The sequence below is a fragment of the Heterocephalus glaber genome, unplaced genomic scaffold (genome assembly GCF_053883595.1).
Source record: "Heterocephalus glaber isolate CG9 unplaced genomic scaffold, H.glaber_assembly_v1.0 deba00001472, whole genome shotgun sequence".
Taxonomy (NCBI): Eukaryota; Metazoa; Chordata; class Mammalia; order Rodentia; family Bathyergidae; genus Heterocephalus; species Heterocephalus glaber.
The window spans coordinates 93,986,773-94,005,987 of NW_028258315.1; the positions used below are offsets into that span (position 1 = coordinate 93,986,773).

Genomic DNA, 19,215 nt, shown 5'->3' on the forward strand with positions numbered 1-19,215 from the left:
ACTGACCAGCCCACTGGGCTTGTCTCCGGGACTAAAAGTACTTTCACTTTCTTCATGGTTCCCCAGCAATCTTTTGAACCTAACTACCCTGTGAAGGGATTAAAAGTAATGAGAATTCAGTCACAGCAATAAATTTTACTGGGACATTCAAGTCTGAGGAGGAAATTTAGCTCCTTCATCTCTAAAGTGACCCTCAATGACCCCCGGCTCTCAAGGTTGTTTCAAGGAGTTGGATATTAACAGAGGCTTCTCAGAGGTAAAAGATCAAGCAGAGAAGGTCCTGGGTAAAATTACCCTGGAGGCATGGTTGCCTGACTTAGCAAATGAAAATACTAAGATACCCAGGTAATTTTTCTTAGTGTAAGATGTCTCATACATTATTTTGGCCATACTTAGAGCAAAACATTGTTTGTTGTTTATCTGATATGCAGATTTAACTAGGCTTCTTGTGGTTTGCCTAGCTGCTCAACCTAGGTCCCCTAAGGAAGGTGCCAAGGAAGTACTGGGCTTGCATTCGCTAACTGGGCTGTTCCCAAGCCTGCCCAGCTGGTAAAACCAGAAAATCAGAGATTGTCCAAAGACAGGGCCAGCATATTGTGCCCTCTAGGGCTTGTTATTATTATTGAATAGAATCCAGTGGAAATCATCAGCACTATATTCATTCCATAATACATCTGTTCCAAGATGGATACATTTTCATATTTGAATATCTCTGAAAGCCAAACCTGTCTTCTAACCAACCACTTGCCACATTTGATTGGCAGTGCTTTTCTTTCTTGGTAGTACATAAAATAATAGCAGTTCTTCCAACTGCCTGTGTTTGGTGTTCAATGCACTACAGTTCTCCATCTCCTCTCCCCAGATTGTCACACAAGTTAATGCGACTGAGCTCACTGAGAAAATGCCCAGCACCACAGCTGATGCAACACATTTTCCTCTCCTTCTGATGCAAAGGCAAGAGGTAAAACTGTTCTCACAGTCCTTCGTTCTTTGGAGGACACGGCATGCCAAAGTGACAAAATTTGCAAAATCTTGGACCAAAATCTTTATCCACATTCAATAGTCTGAAGTCCATGATAGCCCTTGCAAGTGAATTCTATTTCTATACAGCTTTGAAAATAAACTTTTGGGGAAAAAAGTATCTGCAGTCATCCTTCTTCGTCTGCTTGAACTGACTTGCAGGGAAGGGAGTGTTAACAGGATTTCTGACTAAAGTACTGTATGTGTCGATTTTGACACTTGCTTCCCTCCTGTGCCTTGAGTGCATTATTGCAAGGTGTATGGGGTAATGATTAATTCTCTGATGCAATGCTCAAGCTGCCTTGGCTATTGATGTTTTTATAGCTCTGTAATGGAATACAGTAGGCAGAATGATTCACAATAATTTAAATGTCTCTCAGAATTTGAAACTAACCTGTAGTAAATGCCAAACTACCTTCAAAAGGGGGAAACCCAATTGAATGCTCCTCTTGAAAGTGGATGACTATAAACTTAGGTGTTATAAAAGTGATAACAACAAGATATCATTTCATAAGACAATATGCAGAGCAGAGTTTAAATAAACCACTTTTTGTGGGTTCATGGTTCTCTTTACGTAGGAATTTGTATAACTAATTTTTCAGAAGGAAAATAATTACATTGAATAAAGAAGTAAGTAAATCTTGCTTTTAAGCTGGGGATTAAACCCAGGGTCTCTTAAATGCTAGGCTAGCACTCTACTACTGAGCTGTGTCTCTAGCTTTTTAAGAATTTTGTTGCCCAGCTGAACTCAAACTTGTGATCCTTGTGTCTCAGGCTCCTGAGTAGCCCGATAAGTCTTTGTTTTCGAAAGATCTGATGCTCTGTTACAACTATTTTCAACACAGCTAACAAACTTTGTTCAGCACATGATACATCCTAGGCACTGTTCCAGGTCTTATGGAAGATATTTTGATGAATGAGCCAACAATCTTTGTCTTCTGGGTTTTGCCCCTCAAAAAAGGCAGAAAAACACATACATCCACAATTTCTATCAGTCAAACTGACCAAAGTACTAGGCTGGACGCTCCACCAGAGTGTTAGGATATCTGGGCAGTGGGAGAAATTCTTGCTAGATGAGAGTCCAGGATTCAGTTTTCAAAATCAGGGATTTGGACCAGGCTTAAAAGATGGCGGGTGGATTTCAAGGAAAGGGCTGCTCTGGGCGTGGGAACAGCTTCTGCAGGCTCTTGGTGCCTGGGCCGGAGCTGCTGCAGCTTGCACTCAGGGCCAGCTTCCCCAGGGAGTCACAGCAAGCTTTCTGGGTGAACCCTCAGGCAGCGTCTGTGCAGCTGCTATGCGTGCGCCAGGGCATCAGGACAGCTGAGGTTCAGGTGCCGTTTGGGGAGACCCGACCGGCCTCCAATGCTACACACAGCTGCAAACAGCTTGCAGGCCTACTGAGAGCAAGCTACTTCCTGCTCACTTGTCTCCAGGCTTCTGACTGACCAAGAAGTAAGTCCCAGAGGATGCCAGTTTGTCCTTAGCACGGCACCAACCCGACCTCTGACGGAGTCAGAGAGGCCATCCAGAGCCTAGCTAGATCTGCAATAAGACTGTTTTATTTAGGTCGTATTCATCTCATGGCAAACCATCGCAGCTCTCCTTTACAGGAAATGCGTCCAGTTGAAAACAGAGCTGTGGGAAATGTGGCACTGAACATGGCCTTCACGGGTCGGGGCTGGGAAATAGCTGACTGAGGAGGACCTGGGGGTGGGAGAAAGTGTCTGCACTTGAGGGCTGAAGCGGGGCCCAGCAGTTGGGAGCAGCTGTTCTCCCGGGGTGACCTTTGGGAGGCTTCAGAATATTTTGTGATCAGTGTTTGGGAATCAGTCATTTCATGTTATAAGAGCTCTGAGGAAAAACCAAATATAACGATTTGCAGGGATGACGGAACCTTCAGTAGGACCGGTTTTACCAGACAGCCTTCCAGAGGAGGGGACTCTGGAGTTGAGATGTGAGTGAGGAGAAGGAGTCCGTTAAAGGCTGGGACCGGAGGATCCCCAGCAGACGGAGGGCAGCGGCAGAGGCTCGGGAAGCAGGAAGCTTGGTGGGAAGAACCGGCTGGAAGGGTGAGCAGTGGAGAGCCCTGCAGCTTGTGCGTCTGGCTGAAAAGGCTGGATTTGGTGCAACGAGAACACGTTGAAGACTTCAAAGCATGAAGGTAAAAGGACCAGAATGACTGCATGAACTACAGGGCTGGAGAATAAAGCAGAGGGGGACAAATTACTGCAGTCCGACGGGACAGGGTGGGTGCAGGGCGTGGCGGACAAGGACGGGCCCAGGTGTCCCATAATCTAGCGTGGCTGTGCGTGAGGCGCCTTAGTCCCTCCATGCGACAGTCTTCTCCTCAGGCAGCACTTGTGGCATTTGTCTGCGAGGCCCACACTCCACCCAGCTGCTCTGAACCACTGTGAAAATCACTCTTCCTGCCCAATCTGCTGCACCTCGCTCCCACCTCGCCTCCTAGTGTCCCCAGCAGCCTTCCCGGATCAGTCGCATTGGCTCCAAGTCATGTCCTGTGACTGGAGTGTGTTCTCGCCTTCTCACACACACAGCCCTCCGCCTCCTCTCAGAACTCGCACCCTACCAGGCACACTGCGTCTTTTCTCCATGTCCATAGGCACCCGCTCTGCATTTTCTTGGTGACCTCATGAATCACCCCTTGCTCTACCTGAGGCACAAAGTGGTCTTGCCACTGACCTGCAGCTGTCATTGTCCCATCCTTAGAACTCTTGGGTTCTCCAAGTATTTCTTTCTATAAAAATAGGTTCACTGCCTCCTTTTATACCTTAGCGGACAGACCTTGTGAGCTGGAGCCTTCAGCTAAACAGGAGAGCTCTGCATGAAGAGGTGTTATCTCTGGATCTCCCTGTTCACTGTGAAATCCCAAAGCCCACCAATTTGCCCATCTAGAAAGAGAAACTCAGGTGATTAACAGAGCATCCATCACTTGACTAGCTGCCAAAGCTTCAACTTAAGTGTAACTTGCTTGAATAACAGCAAGGATTCTTTTATTGCTGCCTCTGGGGCCAAAATGCTGAAATAAGCACTTATATTAATTAGTGACATCTCATTTCCAAGGAGTATAGAGTGTTGATGATTAAGAATGTAACCCCCAAAAGTATTTATCAACAAGAAAATCATAGCACTAGAAAATAAATATGCCAAACCACTGTACTACGACAGAAACCAATTGTTTATCCAATTATACATTAAAGTATCACACTGTCGAGCGGATTGCCAAAGCAGCAGCTGGAACTGCCAGTATCGCAGTTTGGACCAGACATGACTCCACTAACTGTGAATTATCTTGGTCCATCTCGGGAACCCTATAAAACCTGTACACATCAAGGTGGACATTGCAGGTTTGCAGGGGCACAGGCCGGCCTGCCATCCAGAAATCACTTGAATTGATTGGACATCAAAGCTTGCAATTTTCCAAGGAGAGCTTGTTAGAAGCATCTCCGCAAAGAACAACTGTGCATCCTGGTCCTGAGCAGAGTTGACTTTAATTAAAACATCAAAGGAGTTGTTGCTTCCTGTCAGGGAAGAAATCAGTGAAGCTATCTGCAAATGTGTATGTGAGGAAAACAGCCACAGACAGAGCCTGGTGGATCGGCCACACTGCCCCCTGCTGGTAGCCAGCGAGATTCTTCTTATAGTAGGTTATAGGGCCCTTGAGGAAGGCGATCCTAGAACTGGGCTAGGAGGGCTGATATGGGATCCACTACATTTGAGCTTTATTCTTAGGATACCCATTGCTAACATTTCCTGTTTAGCTTACTATAGTGAACCTCATGTTTGTATAGCTTGTGACTCATCTTACCTAACAACTGGGCATGGCATTTCAGATTAAAATCCCATACAGCAATAGCCTGACTACTAACTAGGCTTTGCTAGAGAAAGCAGTTGTACTCAGCACTTTTTGTGCTCTTAAATAAAAAGCCTTCAAAAATATCTAATTTAGTAAAAAAAAATTTACTGTCCAGTTCCCATTTTTATGGTAGAAATTACAAAGCCAGAGCAACATCCGTCTTTGCATCTTTATTGCTTGCTGTGTCTGACACCAGTAAGTTTTCAAAAAACATTTATCAATGGGAAGCTAAACCCAACACATTTGCTATGCAAACTCAACATTCCCATTTTCTAGATGCAATACCCAAGTCTCCATAAGCAACAGAGATCACTTAAATCACTCAAGCAACACCTCACGGAAAATATGGAGAATCATTTGTTTGTATTAAACATAATAGCAGCAAGTCAACTAGCCCCTGGTACACCCCTGGATTCACTCTCGAAATCTGTGGAAACTTTGCTGGATACGTTTGAAAATGTGGGTAGTAACACTGCCTAGGAAAACTGCAGGTAGGGACCGATCCCAAGGCAGAATCACAGCGCTGCTGAGATGCCTCCCTTGGAGGGAAGTGTCATCTCAGGTCATCTGGGTGAACAGTCACCAGCCACCGGCCCCTCACCCCAGCCTCCCTCCTATCTGAACTCTTCTGGCTTTTCAGGGGGTAGGAAATTGGTCAAACACCAGGGACTGGAGATTGCTACGGGTTTGATTTCCTCGGGCCTCCTGTTTCTAAAATCATGCTCACTGAGAAATGAAATGAAACTCCTTCCAGAAGCCAGGCTTCTGATGTAGCAAACTTCGGAGAAGGAAGCATTTATTCAAAAAGCAATTTCCTTGGCCAGTCGTGTTCTGTAAACCTTTTTCTCCCTTGTGTTTCCGATTCTGGTGTTTGAGCAGGAGTGCTCTCCTTTCATCCTAGAGTGCTGTCAACTTGCAGTACTCGGAAGGAGGAATGGAAAAAGGCACAGGACCAATTTCTGCTTTCCTTTGAATCTCCGGAACATTTTTTTTCATATTTGCTCTGGCTACATATGGCTTATTTTTTCAAAGGCACCTTGCAGAGCCTTTGGAAGCAGACTTCAAGCAAGATACCCCAGCAAGAGTGTAAGCATATAGTGTCTAATGTCTGCACTGTAAGAGGCTAAGCAAACACAGCCCAGAAAGGGGCACAAAGATATGGCACACAGTTAGTAAAGCACAAACAGAGACATAGCTTCAGAGTCCTCCTTAACACACACTCCAGCCAGTAGCAGCCAGGTTCTTAAGATAGAGCCAGTCGGGAAAGCGGACCTGTATGGGCACCTGGCACCATCTCTGCAGAATTCACCGGGCTCTTACAAATGGTGCTAGCCTGCCACATGCCGGCACACTGCATGTCACAGTGCAGCAGTGAGCAGGATGGACAACAGGTAGCGTCCTCGAGAGGCCTGCATTCTAGGAGAGAAGGGGGGCAAGTAGCAAGGCCAGCTGTCCCTTGTCCCATCTTAGAGGGAATGATTGCAGGACACCTTCTATCACCACAGGGTATCAAAATGCAAGGCTGTGCCAGCCCCTTATATAAGATGGTGTAATATTTGCATGTAACATATGCATGCTCACTGTGTGCTGGACTGAGCTAAAACTGCTATGCCAGCACCACACGGGCAGGTGCCTGGTACCAGCACCTATGTGCTGGCCAGTGAAAAATAAATACTAGAAAGTCCATATTTTGAGGATACCCAACAGCCCACTGGACTGAGGGTGAGTATTTCCACAGAACACCTTTTTGCTCTGGCTACGAAACTGGCCCCTCTGCAGCTGCTCCTCACCCATTGGACGTGACACAGCTTCTGCTGCCTACAAATCCATTACTTTCTCATGAAGCTATTCCAGTGTCCTTCAAAGAACCTGACCCATGTGAGTAAGTTGCACAAACAAATTAGGAGTTAACTTTTCCCAAATGCCTCCATTTCTTTAAAAACCCTTCTTTAATGAAGACTTAAAGCCTTGAATGTGACCGAAACGCTAAGCTTGCCGTGCATGATAACAGATCTTTGTCACAGAGGATTTCAGATGCTTTTTCCACTGGAGTATTTGAGAGAGAGAGCTTTCTTTGTTATAGCTTCAACTCTTTTATATACCCCATGATTTGCCAAACTCCAGAAGTCAGCATAAGCAACAGAGATGTGAGATACACACATACACACTCACACACACACCCCTCGACTGTTGTGGAAAATCAGAATGCTATGTCCCATGCCAGGGCTGTGACTCACAGGAAAGCACCAGGCTAGCAAAGAAACACTCAGGCCTTTCTGGGCTTCCTGCTCTGCACCTTACCTCCCAGCTGTTTATTCTGTCCTCAACGGAAACAAGGAGGAGCTAAGCCTGGAAGATATGGGTATAGATACAGAAAAGTAAATATAGTTCTATTTTTTAAAATTAATATCTTTAATATTCCCATTAAAGTTGAAAATATTGTTGGGAGTTAAATTCATGAGTGAAAACACCATAAAAATAAATCTTTTGAGAGTCCTGATCTTTTAATTAACCTCAACTTAGCGCTGCTCAAAGGTTTCAAGGAATTTGGGTGTTATTTAAAGGACAAGATGTAAAAATGTTTTGAAATAACTTCTTATAATTTCAGGTTTGTGCTTAGAATTCCAGAAACAAATATTTGAAAAATGTTTCTTCCTAGAGCCAGTGTTTGACACAGATCTTCAGAGCATTGTGGTCCCGAGACTCATGTGACATCTGCATCTCTCTGGCCCTGTGGGTCCTGAGGATTCCAGGGCTCCGGCTTGAACAGTGCAGTGTAAGCAGCTTGTACTCCGAGAGACAGTCCTGGGTCTCCATTGCCAAGCTGAGCTTGGAGGCCACTGTTCTCCAGCATGAACCCGAATCTCCTCTACCTTCTTCTACTCATGAGTCCCAGCTCTAGTGCTTTGCGTCACGCAACCCAAGGCTAACTTAACAGAAAAATAGCATTGCAGTGGTGGGAGAATTGAGCTCCACCCACAGGTAGCAACACTGTGTTCTGGAGAAGGAAGACCTGGACTCTCAGAACCGCCCTGGTGCTGCTGATAAGAAGATACACTGGAGCGCCCACTTCGGGACACACTTGGGTCGTATCTCCTCAAGTTGGCCTTCCCAGAGCCTTGCGATCAGCACTACTCCTTCCAGGGGTACCCCTGAGAGAAACTCTTGCACATGGACAAGAAAATAGAGATGAGAATGTCCACGTTGGCTCTACGTAAAGTAACGACAGCCTGGAAATCACTAACATCCCTTCAGAGTAATGAATAAACTGTGACATATTCACATACTAGGATTTTACACAGGGGACAAAATCAACATTTGATAGTAACACGTAGTCCATACAGACAACTCATAATAATCTATCATTATGGAAAAATATTTTCTCAAAGACAAGATGTACCATACTACATTTTTATAAAGTTAAAGAACAAACTAAAAAAATACGCATTTTAGGAATACATAGAGATGCCTAAAATATAAAAGAAGCAAAGCCAAGTAAAACAGTGGTGGCCAGGAGATCCAGCATGCTCAATAACTAAATGTGGGAGAGGTAGGAAAAGGGGTGGCATTTAGGGATATCATATGATTTGGTGTAGGATGTTACTAAATTCATAGCCTTTATTTAGGTTGATGGGCTTGCAGGCACTATTTAGTTGATAAGCCTAATTAAATAACTAAAGAAACAGATTATGAAAGAAAAAAAACAGGCATCTTCAGGCTATGTGTAAGATTACAAGGAAGGAAGACTGTAATCTTCCTTGTAAAGGAAATAAAGTTCACATTCCACGAAGCTGCATAAGAATTACAACACAGTAGCAGTTGCCTTGCAGAAGTGCTGAAGTTACCCATTGGGTTCCAGATGCTTGAAATTGATACATCCCTTCACCGAACCCCACCCCACCCCGATCTCTTTGGGATATAACACTTCACACAGGATGCTGCTCTTAATTAAAACTGCTCTACCTTAACAGCTTTATGTCCACGAGACAGTCATCCAAACATTGTCTTCTCCATAAATTTGCTCTTAGGTCTTATTCCCAAAGCAAAGCAATGCTCACCTAAATTTTAATAAGTATCTGCAGTCACAGTATAAACTTCATATATTTCTACATTTCATAATCTCTGTGGGTCCTTTTGTTTATGCTGATCCCCACCCCAGGACTGTGTTTTGAGGGTTTCGCATCTCTACCCTGTTTCTGCTGCTTATGCACTGCACATTGATTGCTACTGCATAGAAAATATGAGTAAAATATTGAAAAACGTAATTAATTTCCAAGCCAGTTTGCTCCTTTCCCTTTTTAATTTTTGCTTTTGGCAGTAACTGACTCAAGTTCACTGACATTATACTAAAGTCTGTAGCCAATTTATTAGTCGGAAATCTGCAAGTGTTCTTAATTGGTTATCAGATGTGTCTACTGCATGCCAAAATTAAAAATTTTTAAATCAGGCAAACTGATTTTTTTGGCATCAGAGAGGCAAAAGAACCTACTGATTAACTGTCCTTTCACTCTGCAAGTGACTATTTGGGATTTGGGTGGAGAGACAATGCATCCACTTATAAGAGAAGTCAGATTCAGGACTTAGCACTTCAGCCAAAAGGCAATTAAATCACAAGGAACAAATACTGCTCTCTGAAAGTGACCTGCTAGCCCTGGCTGAGGGAGAGACAAACTCAGTCCAATTCCTGGTACCTTTCTGCGCTAGGAAGTGGACATCAAATGATGGGAGCCCCCAACAATGATAGCATAATTATGTTGTTATTACATTACTGTTGTTATTAATGGACCTCCAGGCACTGATTGCTTTCTGCCTGGCACTGTGCTAAATGCCAGTACAAACTGTTGGTACAAAAATGATCTCATTTAATCCTCATAAAAGTATCTACCCCGTGTCTGTCTCACCCGTTTCAGATGAGGCCATTAGGGCTCAAAGATGTGATTATAAATTACAATGAGGGAGTGGTTTGGACTCCAGGGCCCTACTCCTACATTCCAACTTCACCATATAACAAACCCTAACATTTCCTAAGCATCAGAGAGTAAAGTAAGGCAGCTAAATTAAGCACTTTTCATTTGTAATTTTATTTGACCAGCTTTGGAGTCAGCAGAGACACAATATTGTTATTTCCACTATACAAAGAAGGAAGCAAAGACTTGAGGTATTAAGTGACCTGCTTGAGTCTTCTGCAATTTGTCTTTAAATGCATTGAAGTGTTTTCCTACTAAAAAGGACCCTCAATTACATAAATAGTGGTAGCTTGCATCTAGTTTCTGAACTGGAGTATCAAAACTGAAGAAGCATGTATTGGGAGCTGTCTTAGGTAAAAGGAGGAAACTGAATTCTAGGAAATAGCCCAGGGCAGTTTCAACTGAGTCTCCCAGTCCTTGACATTTGATGCTCTGGTCCTGCAGAGCCTCATTATTGGCCCTTGGCATGCTTTTTCGGCCCAATAGACCCTGCCTTTCCACTTCACCCTCATCTCTCAACCTTTTGCATTCTCTTTCCACGCCGTGTAGGCAGGAGGTATTCTTTAAACAGCCTGCCTTGTTTCTCATCCTATCAGCTTTTGCATGCAATATCCTTTTCTTGGAATACCTTTCTTCCCTTGATCTACCGGGTGCCTAGGTGGTCCTCCTCAGTGGGTCCATTCGAGAAGCTTTATTATAAGTACCTTCTAATGGATCAATCTTCTTCATTACTCTCTAGCTTCCTCAAGGTCAAAAGCATGTCTATTAGTGCTAGTCTTTCTTTGACCTTCAAAACTTCAGTGCCATATGGTTCCACCTGCTACCTAAAAATGGCCTTACAAAACCAGATCTAGGCACACAGAAGGTTCTCATTAAGTACTTCTTGTCTAAATGAACCAACCATAATAAATATTTGAAAGGATGATACATTTCTACCAATCCTCAGTCCTCTACTAAGGGCTTGAATATGTTCTGTAAATCATGTTCTAATACTAAAGCAGGAACAGAGACATACACTGTAGTAAAGCACAAAGTAAGATTTCTTTGTATCCCTCATCCATCTCAAAATGTAACTTCAGTTATTTAACCAAACTCTTAGGGCACAATAATATTATAAAGAATCTGAGTAGAAAGCTAAAGCCTCAGGTGGCCCTGGTCTTTTCCTCCGGCTCCCCAATAAGCAATATTCTTCCCTCCTTCCAGGATAGCTGCAGAGAAAGCCACACAACAATCAGAAGGGCAAATAAATCTATGCATGTGCCCAGAGGTTGCCATTCCACTCTTAGTTTTGATTCCTAGTTAATGACCATTTCATTGTGTCAGAGGCTGGAAAATCACCGAGGAAGACGGGCTCCAGGGGTCCCACGACTCATCATTGTTTAAGGGAGATGTGTGAGTTAAAATAGAAACAATGGGGCGGAGCACCGCGCTGTGGTCTGCTGTGTGTCTTGTGTGGCCTATCCACTGTGAGAGCCCATGGGCTGTCCCTTCCTTCAGCTGGCCTTGCAGGGCCACCTGCCACTTTCCACTGGCTATGGTAGGCACCTCTGTCCGGCCCTGTAGAAGACTTGGCAGGACTTCTGCTGGCTCTCACCTCATCCCTTCTCCTTGTGTGCACTCTTCTACTTGGCTTCTTAATTGTCTGTACACAAACTATTTTGAATGGAGTTTCTTTTGCCTCTACTCCCTGTGTATTACATTTTTAATCAGTATATATAATTACTTACCACAAGCTGCCACGCCAGATTTTCTAAGCATTAGTCTAATTAACTTAAGCTTGATAATTATGTTTCAGATACCATAGTAGTACACATGGAAGCCACAGATTTTGCTGCCAGCTTATTTGATTCCAATAACATATTTTCTCAGAGAGTGGCTTAATTTTGATTTTTTTAAAAAGGGACATTAGATAATTATTTCGGTTTAAAAATTGTCCTTCAGTAAAATCATTCTGCTATTTAAAATAGCTTGTCAGATGATTAACATATATTGGAATGAAATAGTAGGTTGCGTGTATTTTTACATATACAAATCTCTTTTAACTAATAAAAGTTCAAACTGAGGATAAATGAAAGTATAAAGACTTCTGATATTCAAATGGTAACTCCACGGTCTCTGCTTTGCCTTTCCCATTTCCCTTTGGATTGATGAAAAATGAGGGAAAAGAAGAAGAAGAAAAAAATCACAGAAAACCTCTAAGACTTGTGAGAAAAGGTCAGCTTCTGGTTTAATTAGGGCATGACAAATTCCCACACTAATAATAACTAATTTACCTGGGGCTCACCATGTGTTAGACACTGTGGTAAGCTCTTTTTGTGAATTATTTCATCTGATCTTCTTAACCCAATATGGCAAGCATGAGCTATGGCTTGAATTCTAGCCTCACAAAATGTATGTTGCAGCCCTAACTCCTAGCACCTCAGAGTGGAATCTTGTTTGGAAACGCAGAAGTGTTGGACGATAGGGTTCCTTTGTTGAAGCCACGTGGGTTATAGTTTTGTTACAGCAGTCCTAGCAAACTAATACGATGTGTTTATCCCCACTCCCCATTTCACAGATGTCACAGGCAGAAAACCTCTGTGACATATCCAAGGCCACATTGCTTTCATGAGGCAGGATTAGAGTCCACAACCAGGACTCTGTAACTCCCAAGCTCACGCCTCTGACTTCATCCACATTTCTGCCACATGCTTCTAACCAAGAAGGTAGAAAAAACCAATACAACAAATCCCAAAACCAGCTGAAATTCTGTGATCATTTTAATGCTTCTAAATTAAAAGTCAGACTTTGGTGGAACTCATTTCCATATCTACATGGAGCTTCTTTGATTTCAAATAGAAAACAATTGCTGGAAATAACTGCTTCCTAGATCTCGAGGGCAACACACACAATTTACCTTTTCTTAGGGTGAAGGTAGCACTGTTCTTTTGTTTCTTTCTCACCTCCAACATAAAAGAAGCATGGGCCAAAACATCATGGCCAATTAAGAAAGCCATGGGGGAAAGAACAAATAACGGAGCATAACTTCATGGATAGAACTGCAGAAGAAAGAACAGGTGGCCTTCACCCAAGATGTCATAATAGATGGAAAAAGGAAGAGGAGAACAAGCCTGCTTCACAAAGGCCATAGATGTGGAATGAAAATGATTCTGGAGAAGAAATAAAATCATTATCCTAGAGGAAAATGTATGGGAATAAGAAGAAAAAAATTAACCAGGACAATTCTCCAGGAACCTCTCTGAGTGAATCTAGTGGGAACCCTGACACAGTATAAAGGGTGTGTATTAGGGTGAAACCATTCAATTTCCCCAAGGGTCTTGGGAAGTAGAAGCTATTAGCTTGACAATTTATACTTGAGGAAATCCTAGAGTGAAATAATTAAAAGTCACTGTCCCCTTGGCCAGCACATCACTAGGAATGCCTACACAGAAGAGCAACTCAGGACTCTGTCCCACAGAAATGAAGAGGAATCTTAAGGAGAACTCCTGGCCTTCATACCAGCAGTGCCTCTGTCTGTGGATACATGCACAAGTTCACATGTGAAATATAGGTTGCTCATTATTGAGATTTTTCACAAATTACCTCAAAATCCCTCTAGAACAGGGGTTCTTATTAAATTTGAGAATCAACTGAAAGCTATGACTCATTTTCCTAGAAAAATGTGTGCACCCAACCGTGCACATAGTTTATGTGAAACTTCTAGGAGTTCCTGGACCCATGCAGACCTTTCACAAAGGAGCCCAGCAATTCCTGACAATACTATAACCAGTGCGTCACCGCACAGCCTTGAGCAGGAGCGTTTCTCTCCTCAGTCATGGGACTGAGTTTCCATTAGACCTGGCTGTCCCGCCACTGTGGGAGAGCTCTTCTGTACATTTATATTGATGTCACCCATGAGCGCCCTGTGCAGGGTCAGCACAGACCAAATGTTAAGCGAATTTGGAGCCATGCAACCTGGAATTGAGGTCTAGCCTTCTCTCTGGATTATGTTGCTTCAACTCCTTGGATCCCAATTTTACCACCCGTGGTATTAAATGAAAATCATACTTGGTCTTTTACCATGATTTTCTGGAAGGATTTTGAGGAGGAACATATGCAGTGATGCAAGTGGGTGCCATTGATAGCAATCACTATGAGCATTTGGTGTGTATGAACACTTTTAAATACCTTACATCTGTTAATCCACCGGTCTGCACAACCACATTACCAAGGTGGCACTGTGCACTTCTTCATTTAGCACTTGAGGGAGCTGAGCACTGAGAGGCTTGGAGACTGAGCCAAGTAGGCACAGGGTTGGGCTACAAACACAGGCAGTCGGGTGCCCAGCTGGCTTTCCTGGCCACCGTGTACAAGCAGTCTCTTTCTGTAGATTGGGCGATGCCAAACAAGTGACTTGAACTTTTTAGAGTGAGAAGGGGGAAGAATCCTGGAGGTCCTCTATTAACAGCAGTCAAGACAGGGCCCGGGGCTTCCGGCGTCAGAGCATTCCGGAGGAGCTCAGTATTACAACTGGGACTGGCTCACGCCTTAGGGCTCCAGAGGTCTCGTAGGTCCTTAGGCCTCTTAGGTGCAGAGCTTGGCGCAAGCTCCGTGAGGCCTGACCCTTCTGAGGAAGACCGCTTCTCCCTTTTCCTCACCTTTTCCTTTCTTCTCATGCTTCCAGCAACCAAAACTTCCAATTCAGCCTTTGCAGGTGGCAGTAGATACTGAAGAAGGAAGTAGCAGCTCATACAGTAAGCAGAGGGGCTTGGCCTCTTCTGAAAGCTGACTTATATGTATGAACTTTGCTGGCCAGAATCAACACCTCTGAAGGGTGTTCTACTCCTGGGTCACCTCCCTGACTGCTCACCTCATACACTCCACAGTGTTCTCTTTTATTGCCTACTTCATCCCTTCTCGCAACTTTTGCAAAGCTCCCACCTGTGAAATTTTGCATGCAATTCCTAATATTCTGTAAGGCTCTGTGTTTATTCATGGAGTCCAACTGCCGACACGCAGGCTGGGGACAGAGCAGTGGTCATGCTCCAAGTCACGCCCACTCAGAGCTCACAACCCTAATGGATGCCTAGGAAATAAGCAAACATCCACAGCAAGTGTGGAAATGCAGTGAGGAAAGAAATACAGGTGACTGTGGAGCTTCCAGGAGGATCCCTACTCCAGCCTGAGGACACAGAATGCCTGAGAGTCTAAAAACCCGAAGACTTTCTTGTCCTTCACGTTGACACAAAACTCCAGGACCCTGCACGAACATGATGTGAAGTGAGTGCATGCTCTACCCTGCTGGAAGACAAGTTTTGTTCCCTGCTGCTCTTCTCCTGTCCGGCTCCTTCCCACCCTCTAGCTCTCCACTTGAAGGTGATTCCCTCTTTTCATAAGGCCTCCTGGGTGCCCTAGACTGCCTGCTCCCTCTGGGGCCACCCTATTGTGTTTCCTTCCTTCCTGGGAGTAGACAGTGGCTCTGTTAGTCCAAGTGCAGACCACAGACAGACCTCACCTGGTGGTCTGTGACAAATGCAGAATTTTAGGCCCCACCCCAAAGATTCCTAAGCACTTTCAAGCTGGCTGGGCCTATACATGAGTCACAGCCAATGTGGCTATGGAGTACTTGAAGCATGGCTAGTCCCAACTGAGATGTCCTCTAAGTACGAAACACACACTGGATCTGGAAGACATGCCAAAGAGGAATGCAAAGAATCTCATAAATAACTGTGTTATACTGCTTCCCTATTGGAACAATATTTTGGGTCAAGTAAATTACTAAATATATTAAAATGTTGTGTTTTTTTTTTTTTATGGCTACTACAGTAAGTCCCTGACTTATGAACAAGTCCCGTTCTGGGAGAATGTTTGTAAGTGGTATTTGTTCCTAAGTCGGACAAAGTGAGTCTTACATGCTTTGACACAAATATGAATTGTGAAATATAAAAAACCACATACATAAATACTGTAAGTAAATTATCTTTACTTTTACAGTTCCCCTAGAATGATGGTACAGTACTTCCACGATTTGTTTGCACCTACGTGTTCCTAAGGCAAGGTCCACGTACATCTGTGCAAGTTCACAGCTCGAATGCCCCTCAGTCTGAGACTTACTGTATGCAATTTGAAATTCTGTGCATGGGTCCCCTTATAGCTATACTGGACTGGCTGTTTCAAACTATGAGATGACTGGTCCAGAACAGTGATCAGGACTGGCATCAACACCTCAGCCAGGGGCTCGGCTCTGGCTGCTGCCTGTTTATAACTGAACTGCTGCTGGCACGTGGCCTTGCACACTCACCTGCACATGGTCCCTGGCCGCCTCCACATGAAGGCACAGCATGGGTTGGCATGACAGAAGTGATTGGCCTGCAGCGTCTAAAATACTTACCATCTGGCCCTATCTGGAAAAAACTGCTGATCCCTACTCAAGAGCATTAGATCTGGAGCTAGACTGCTGGGCTTAAGAGTCACGTCCTTCCTACTTTTCAGTGTGAGAGGCTGGGCCTATGCCTCAGTGTCTGTCTCTGAAGCAGGAGATAAGAGGACCTGGCTCCAAAATATCATGAATGTTAAATGAGGCAAGGTATGTAAGAAACATTAGCCACCATTACTATTCCTACTAGCAATCACTATACATTGTAATGACACATCTTTTGTTATCTTTTTCCTATCTTTCTACCAAACTAGAAATCCTTGGAGAGCAGAGACATTTTCTATCGGTTCCAGCTATTTGAATGAACATGGATTCTGGCCCACAGTTGAGATTCAATAAATATCGTTGAATGAAGTCCAGAGGAAGGAAATAATTTGCCTAAGACTATGCAGTAAGTGACCCCTAAATGTGTCTTAGTCAGCTCCTCAACTCCTGACCTCTCCTGGCACACCAAGTGTGTCCAAAAGCCCACAGCCTCAACTTACCAAGAAGCTTGCTAGAGCCGCCGAATCTCAGGCTCCAGCCCAGAGCTACTGAATCGAAAATGCTATTTTCACAAGAACTCGACATGATTCACCAGCACGCTGGAGCTGAAGTGCTGTTCTCAGCTTGTACACTAGTTAACACTCATCTGCTTGTTCACGCAACAATTAACACAGCATCGGTCTTTGCGCTGAGCACTCTGTGTGGACCGAAGAACCCCAGAGCTGATCACCTCTACTTATCCAGAAGAGGGGTGTCGGGGTCTGCTGTAAACATCCATGGCTGTGCTGGAAGTACCTTTTCTTCTGCCTGGATCAAACGCTGCAGTGCCAGAGTGACAGGCCACCCAGGTATCCGCTGCACACCAGCTCTGTGACCAGGCCACACACTCCTGGGGACAAAGGGGGTCTGGACATCCACTCCTAAGTCCTTTCCCACTGGTATCTTCCTCCGTGAGCTGGTTCTTCTCTGCATTTTACACGCAAGTGACTGCTGCACCACAGTGCACAGCCCGCTCCACATTCAGGAGCCCAAGCGCCTGCCTTTATGAACCTGCGAAGGAAAGCAAGCCGTTTCCCTCTAACATTACGAGCCCATTAAAACTGTCCCACACTTACTCTGGTTTTGCTTTGTTTTTCTCCCCTACTTGCTATCTGCTCAGCGATCCTTCACTCTTTGCATATTTTCTCAGAAACTGTCCCTCACGTGGCACTTCAGAGGACATGGGTGTTTAAAATTAGCACAAAAATCTCACAATGGTTTCTCATTTGTCACAGCCAGAAATTTCAAATTGTGGTCATCAGATGAACACTTTAAATTAGAAAAAGTCTGATTAGCATAATTCTTAAAGGTCTGAACTCTAAACTCACAGATGGCCTCTGAGAGGACTGATGGAGCATAAAGGAGATTAGGATAAATCTAATTAGTCATGGGGCGTTCTTGTTTCTCAAGTCCAGTGGTGAGCGATGGAGAAGAAGTGATGGATGGACAGATGGATATAATGAAGCCCCATTAAAGTCTGTTTGATTCTCATTCTCTGTGATGGAGCACATTACCCCATTAATGTTTCTGTGAGCTCACGCAGCCAAAGTTTGGCACCGTGACCTCAGAAAATGAATTTGAATTGCCTGCCCACTTCTTTGCATGTATCTTCAAGATTTAAATGAGCCTGAAAACTCTGCCTCCCTGAAGCCTCGCAGCAGGGGCTGGCGCTCCCTCTCGGGGATGGGCCTTCCTTCTGGCTGGCTTCGAACAGCACTCCAGCCAGTGTTGTAGAGCCTTGTTGCTCCCACTGTGCAACAGCTGAATTTCCTATGCCGTGTGCTGTGGTTTGCACATGTCCCCAGTGTGTGCCACAGACTGCTTTCATTCAGGGTGAAGGCTACACAGGGTCACTGTCGCACCCCGATTAGGGACTTCAGGAGAAGAGGGGTGAGACAGACCACGAGCTGACTCGGTCACACTGATGTGAGACAAATAACAAACGAGGACATTTCACAAGCTAGGCGCACAATGAGGGCTCAGAGAACAGAGTGAAGCAGAGCGGTGGGACTTGTAGGAGACGTGAACATAGGCTTGTCTCCCGGCTAAGGGACCCCGACAGCCTCTTCAACAGTAACCTCGCTTTTTCTCTGGAACCTTTTCACTTCAGCATCATTACTTAAAAGCAATGAGATCACGTGAGTCTTTCCTCCCCTAGCAAGCAGAGCTGACATTTGTTGAGCACTTACAGTGTTCTCAGCACTGATCTAAATATATTGGAGGAATTATGTTTATCCTCATAGGAACCCTATGTGGCGAGTGCTAGCATACTTCCTGTATTACAGATGAGGAAACTGAGCTTCAGTTTCCTCATCTGTAACTCAGGCCCAGTAAGTAACAGAATTTATGGATAAGCTCTGGCCTCCTCACTCCAGAACTCTGATTCCAAAATCTTACATTTCCTATTCTGTAGTCATTCCGTGTCCTGTGGAACAAAACCTAAACTCCAGTCTGAGTATGCGTTGCTCCAGGCTCTCCACACGCACTGTGCTCAGCCTCATTCTCCGTGTACTATAGGTTTGTTCCCACTCAGACTCTAGCAGCCTCACACAGAGCTGTCCCCTCCCTGTAAACCCGGCCTGGAAATACCAGTGACTGAGGGTTGATTCTCAGCTGTACTGTTTTGCTCCTTTTCCAACCTAAGTAGACTCACTCTAGGCCATGGCCTTAAATACTATTTCTATAACTCTCAAATTCTCATTTCTACCCTAGAACTTTTTATGAGTTCCAACCCCGTATATTCTGGACTCATCTGATCATTCTTCTTATGCGTGTGGAAGACAATCCCTATTTACTATAACCTAAAGGGAATGCTTGACTTTTAATTGCTCTCACCTACTTGTCAGTAAGTAGATTGATCATCCAGTTCAGCGTCAAAATAAGAATCCTTCTTAGCTTCAACTCCATCAAACCAT

At 44.4% G+C, this 19,215-nt stretch overlaps 2 protein-coding genes across 2 annotated transcripts in view; one reads left to right on the top strand and one right to left on the bottom strand.

Moving 5' to 3' along the window:
* LOC110345707 (uncharacterized) overlaps positions 1-4,936 on the top strand; it is a 410,594-nt gene extending 405,658 nt beyond the window's left edge. The window contains exon 6 of the mRNA XM_087181610.1: positions 2,903-4,936. The gene's annotated coding sequence lies outside the window, so the exon portion shown is untranslated. The remainder of the gene's footprint in view (positions 1-2,902) is intronic.
* Positions 1-19,215, bottom strand: part of Fhit (fragile histidine triad diadenosine triphosphatase) — a 1,393,700-nt gene that overhangs the window by 26,651 nt on the left and 1,347,834 nt on the right. The window lies entirely within an intron of this gene.